Consider the following 6,000-nt stretch of genomic DNA (forward strand, 5'->3'; position numbering starts at 1 on the left):
TTTCAGTTAGACTAGCACCATTAATTTTTGCTTTTCAATTTTCTTTCTTTAATATATTTTATTAATTTATTCATATTATATCTCAATGGTTATCCCATCCCTCGTATCCACCCATTCCTCCCTCCCTCCCATTTTCCCCCTACTCCCCTCCCCTATGACTGTGCCTGAGGGGACTTCCTCCCCCTGTATATGCTCATAGTGTATCAAGTCTCTTCTTGGTAGGCTGCTATCTACCATTATTTTTCATGTGTATTGCTATGACTTCTTTGTCAAAAATCAACTGTCCATATGTATGTGGGTTTCTTTCTAGTCAAGCATATGGTCAGTTTTGGAGAAGTTTCTATGAGTTACAGAGAAGAATGGAAAATTGTGTGTGTGTGTGTGTGTGTGTGTGTGTGTGTGTGTGTGTGTGTGTGTGTGTGTTTGGGTGAATATTTCTGTAGATATCTGTTATATCCAATTGGTTCATGATGTCTATTATTTCTCCATTTAATTCCTTCCATGATGATATATCCATTGGTTAGAGTGTGGTGTTGAAGTCTCCCACTTTTAAGGTGTGGGGTTCAATTTGTGATGTAAATTAAAAAAATATTTCTTTTATTAATGTGGGTGCTCCTTTGTTTGTGGCACCTGTTCAGGATCGAGATGTCCTCTTGATGTATTTTCCTTTGATAACTATGAAGTGCCTTTCTTCATCTCTTTTTATTATTTTTGGGGGTTAAAAGGGGTACAGAACTGAGCATAGAATTCTCAACAGAAGAATATTGAATGGCTATGAAACTCTGGATTGGCATCTGTGTCTCTTAATGTCTTCATGACATTGATACAGGCCTTCTGTCTTTCATAATCTCTGTTGAGAAGTCAGATGTAATTCTGATAAGTTTACCTTTATATGTGACTTGGCCTTTTTCTCTGGTAGATTTTAGTATTCTTTCTTTGTTCTGTACAATGTCTTGATTATTATGTGGAGAAGGGCATATTCTTTGCTAGTCCAATACATTTGGAATACTGTAGGCTTCCTGTATGTCTATGGCTTTTCTTTCTTTAGATTAAGGAAATTTTCTTCTGTGAGTTTATTGAAAATGTTTTCTGAGCCATGGAGCTTGGATATAAGGGAGAATCTCAAGTGTAAAAGAATGTTTTCATTTTATTCAGAATTTGTCTACCTGATACAAATGACACTTTAAGAAGTGACTTTGTTAAAAATAAATTTACCCTACATTTCTGATCATTCCTAAAATATTTCATTTTTAGTGAGTCCTACTGAGTTAAGAAATAGTTTAACAGATGAAAAAATTACCACAAATTTAGAGTTGAAAGTAACAGTAAAGTTCTGGCAGTACCAGGAGTAATCATTTGTAGCCAAAACCTTGCAAATTTTTCAATTGGTAAAAGCAAGTCAATATAAAACTTTCACTTTCCCCCAAATGATACAAAGTCAATTATGATTCTTTTCTATTCTCTATATGCTGAATCAAATTAATTTCTTTCTAATAAAAAGTGAAATATATTGATTATTTTCAATTTTTTCTATAATCACATAAAATGTGATCTAAACACATTTCAGAATGTGAACATGTAGGATTTAAGTAAATGTTCTCCATCCTCTATGGCTAGATGATAGAAATTTAATGAAAGATGTATAGAAAATTTCTAAACGGTAAAAATTTATTATTTCTGATTTTCCCATGTTTTATATTAAATAATATATTTGCTAAAAACGTCATACATGACTGAGATGGCTTGAAATGGAACAAACCTATAATCTCAGTACTTGAAAGTAAAGTAAAACTTACTGATCATTATTAAATCTAGGTTTACACAATACTTTTAATAGGGAATTGAAAATATTAATTTATGATCATTTAAATTGAAAGGCTCAATGTGCATAATATAGATATCACATAGGGTAATGACTTTGTGAGGTATGGTCTTTAGTAAGGTCGCAATGAATAACTAAATTCAAGAAAGACTGCCTCATTTTTCTTAAACGTTTTTTGAGTACTTCTATTGATTCCATTAATTTCAATTGCTTAACATTTTTATTCCCTAGAATATAATGAAGATAAGCTTGAATCAAATATGCTGAAAAGGGTTTCAACCCTGAAAATGATGAACTCATATAATTCTCAACGGTTTAATCATAACCTTAAATTGAATTTTAATTCTTCTTTATATAAACATGTAAGCTAATATTGTACAACAAATAATGGAAAATTTATTGCAAGAAGACACAATCATTTTTTTTTTCCTTTGGAAAGTCCTTATCATTTCAATTAAAAAATGTCATCAAGTGAATTAGGCAATGCCTCAAGATTAAGTAATTAATAACTGAACAAGCAGGAGAAGCTGAGTTCTGACTCCCAACAGTCATATCAAAGGCCAGAACATCATGTCTGTAGCCTCTGTAGATCTGATGCTAAGTGTTGGAGTGGAGTTGCTAAAACAGATCGGTAGAGGCATTTTCTGTTCACTTAGCATTCCACATGACTATATGGGAAACCTTGCCTCAAAAATAAGGTGTATGTTAAAAGAGGAAGACACAGGGTGTGCACTTCAGATTTCCTGATACACATAATCTCTAACTTCACGCTCACACATGTAAGTGATACCTATACTCACACCCAGAACCATGAAAATTTTAATAGAAAGGAAATTTTATTTTACTACCTTTCACAGTTCATCATTAATCAGGTTAAACTTAAAACTACTCTTGAAAATAATTTTTGTTATTAGTACATTTACTTAAATATACAAAACATTAATACTTCTGAACAACTAATTTCTCTCTATTGGTAACCATAGATTGGATATGAAATTGAAATATGAACATTCATTACCAAATAAAATTATAAAGCTATTTACTTAAAGTTGTTGACTAGAAACACATAAAAAATGCATTAGATAGCATTTAGGAAAGTCATGTTCAAAATAATTGGTCCTCATTTCATGTCTGCCTATTATTTATAAATTTTTAAATATTATACATCATAAATAACTATGTCATTTAAAACAATAAATTATTCATGATGATGAAATGGTAACATTAGTAAATACTACTGCATGTTCCTAATGAGGCAAATGAGTAAAATTAGACTCCACGTTCGAGCAGAAGCAAATGTGGTGTATGAAAGTTCCATTAGCAAGTTTATAGATTTGTTTTCTCCTGTTCCTTCTTTTCTAACATCCTTAATTATGATTCTGTGTGTGACAATTTTTATCTAACATAGATCTCTTTTTTTAAAAAACATAGCTCTCTTAATTAAGCTATTCTACTGGTTGGAAAGAGTAAAAGATTAACATTCTCACAGTGTTTCTTAATATTATCTAATTATCTTCATTAGATAAACTAATTACTAAATATTGTGAGATAATTTTTCTGACCTTTATGACATATTTATTTTATACATATTACTAACATTACACTCAATAAAATAGAAATTGTACTACTTTTAAAATGTAGATTTGTATTTGAAAGAAAACCTGTGGTAATTTGCTTCCTTAGTTTTACAACTTTTAACATGAGAAACTCTAATAGCATTCATTTTCTTACAAGCAAAATAATTTTGTTATTAAAAAATAGTGTGTTATTTTGTGTGTGTGCACACACATGCACACACGTACCTCAATACAAGCATGTGCAAATCATAGCATAATAGACCTTTTTAAAAATTATTGGTCTGAATTTTCCAAGCCACTTCCACAGCATCCGGTGACTGCTATTGGTCTTCGTGGTTCTTCAGAGCTGGAAGTGAGTAGCTATTGCTTACAACACCATGCATGCCAGACGCAGGACCAAGAGGACCCTACGCTGGAACTTCCAGATTTTGTTTGTTTTTCTGGTTCATCAAAATCAGCTCCAGCTTCAAATATTTGTTCTTAAATGTATTGGAGTGTGCTCTTATGACATCTCATGCTATAGAAACTAATCCTATTTTTTAATTCTTTATTTTTTATATAAAATTCTGTCTTCTCTAAAGTATGTCTAGTTTTTCAGTCCAGTCCCTAATGTTTTCCCATACATCCCTTTCACAATTTATTACAGATTTATCCAAAGCTTACTTGATGTTCTTTCTCACAGTTTTAACCTAGCAAACACACTCTTGATTAAAAGTCAGTTCAAATGCCACCCTCCAGTGGGAACAATCTGTATCATTTCACACAGATGAGCCCCCTTTTCTGAACTCCCAAGACACCATATTTTTCTCTAGTACAGCAACGTCTGATGACATTTAGTTAGCAATTATTCTAGAGCAGAAATCAGGTCTTGGGAAAGGTCAAATAGTTAATGACTTTTGAAACAGTTTTCCATTTGGATTCTTAATCAGAACACAGATCAGTATACATGCATACATGTACATACAAGTGATTACCAATAAGGCAACTTAATGCTAACCTCCTCTATTGTTAACTATATATCTTCGTGTTTCTTATTTATGATGGTCTGAAATTAGATGTTATGTCAACATCTATTAGGTTTACTGAAACATAAATTTAATTAGTAGTTGAATTATAGTTAATTATCAATGTATTAATGAGAATGGCCTACTATTACGGCGGCAAATAGTGAATGTTTTTTCCCTAGTTGGTGGAGTTGTTTTGGGAAGAACTGCGTTGTATGGCCTTGTTAAAGTAGGTATTATTGGGCTTTGAGGTTTCAGAAGCCCATTTCGGATACAATCTCATGCTCTTTGCCACCAACTTGTAGATAAAATGTAGCTCTCAGCTATTGTTCCAGCTCTGTGTCTGCCTATCTGTTGACATAAACCCTGTCATGAAGGTCATGGACTCACCCTATGAAATTGTAACCAAGCCCCAAGTAAATGCATTTTTATAAGTTGTCAGAGTCTTCGTGTTTCTTCATAGCAAAAGAAAAACAACTAAAATACTAAAAATAGATATGAAAGCTTATATTCTTGTCAGTTTTCATTAGATATTATTTTAAATGATTGATATAGTGATATTTACCTAGGAAATGTCTATGTGTGCATATAGTGTGTTTTGTACAAATGCATTCCTATCTCTCCCTTCTAGCAACCACTTTTCTTTAGGAACTACTTTCCACTTCAATTTTATGTTCTTTCTCCTCTCACTCGCTCCTCTTGTAAAAAAAAAGAGTTAAATGAGTATACTTAGTACTTATGATGTCTACTATCTAATTTTTACCATTTACCCCTTATTCTAAGGTGATTCCTGAGCACTGAGGGAAAGAAGGGTAAACTTGACTTCGCTGATTATAAATTAGTGATTACTTTATGTGTTTTTTATATTAGCCATATGTCAGGTGTAGGGTTGGTGAAGATTCTTTTCCAGTCTGTAGGCTGTTGTTTTGTTCTGTTGACAGCATCTTTTGCCTTACATGCTTTTCAGCTTCATGAAGTCCTATTTATTAGTTGTTGACTTAGTGCCTGAGCTGTTTGTGTTCTGTTCAGGAAGTTGTCTCCTGTGTCAAGAAGTTCAAGGTTCTTCCCCACTTTTTCTTATAACAGATTTAGTGTGTCTGGTTTTTATGTTGAGGCCTTAAATCACTTGGACTTTCGTTTTGTGCAGATTGATAAATATGGCTATACTTGCATTTTTCTACATGTGAACCTTCTGTTATACTCGCACCATTTGTTGAGGATATTATTTTTTCCATGATATAGATTTGGATTCTTTGTCAAAAATCAAGTGTCCATAGGTGTGTAGGTATATTTCTCGGTCTTCACTTCGGTTCCATTCGTCAACCAGCATATTTCTATGCCAGTACCATGCCATTTTTATTACTGTGGCTCTATAGTACAGCTTGGGATTCCTTCAGAAGATCTTTTATTGTACAGGATTGCTTCTACTATTCTGAGTTTTTTTTTTCTCCATATGAAGTTGAGAATTGATCTTCCAATCATCTTTGCTTTCTTTTTCCAGATATTAAAGTTTTTCTCATACAAGTCTTTCACTTGCTTGGTTATGTGATTGCTACTACCGTCTCTGTGAGCCCTCATGATCCCTTTTCATCTGACT

The sequence above is a fragment of the Acomys minous genome, assembly GCF_964271855.1.
Source record: "Acomys minous genome assembly, chromosome: 5".
NCBI classification, from domain to species: domain Eukaryota; kingdom Metazoa; phylum Chordata; class Mammalia; order Rodentia; family Muridae; genus Acomys; species Acomys minous.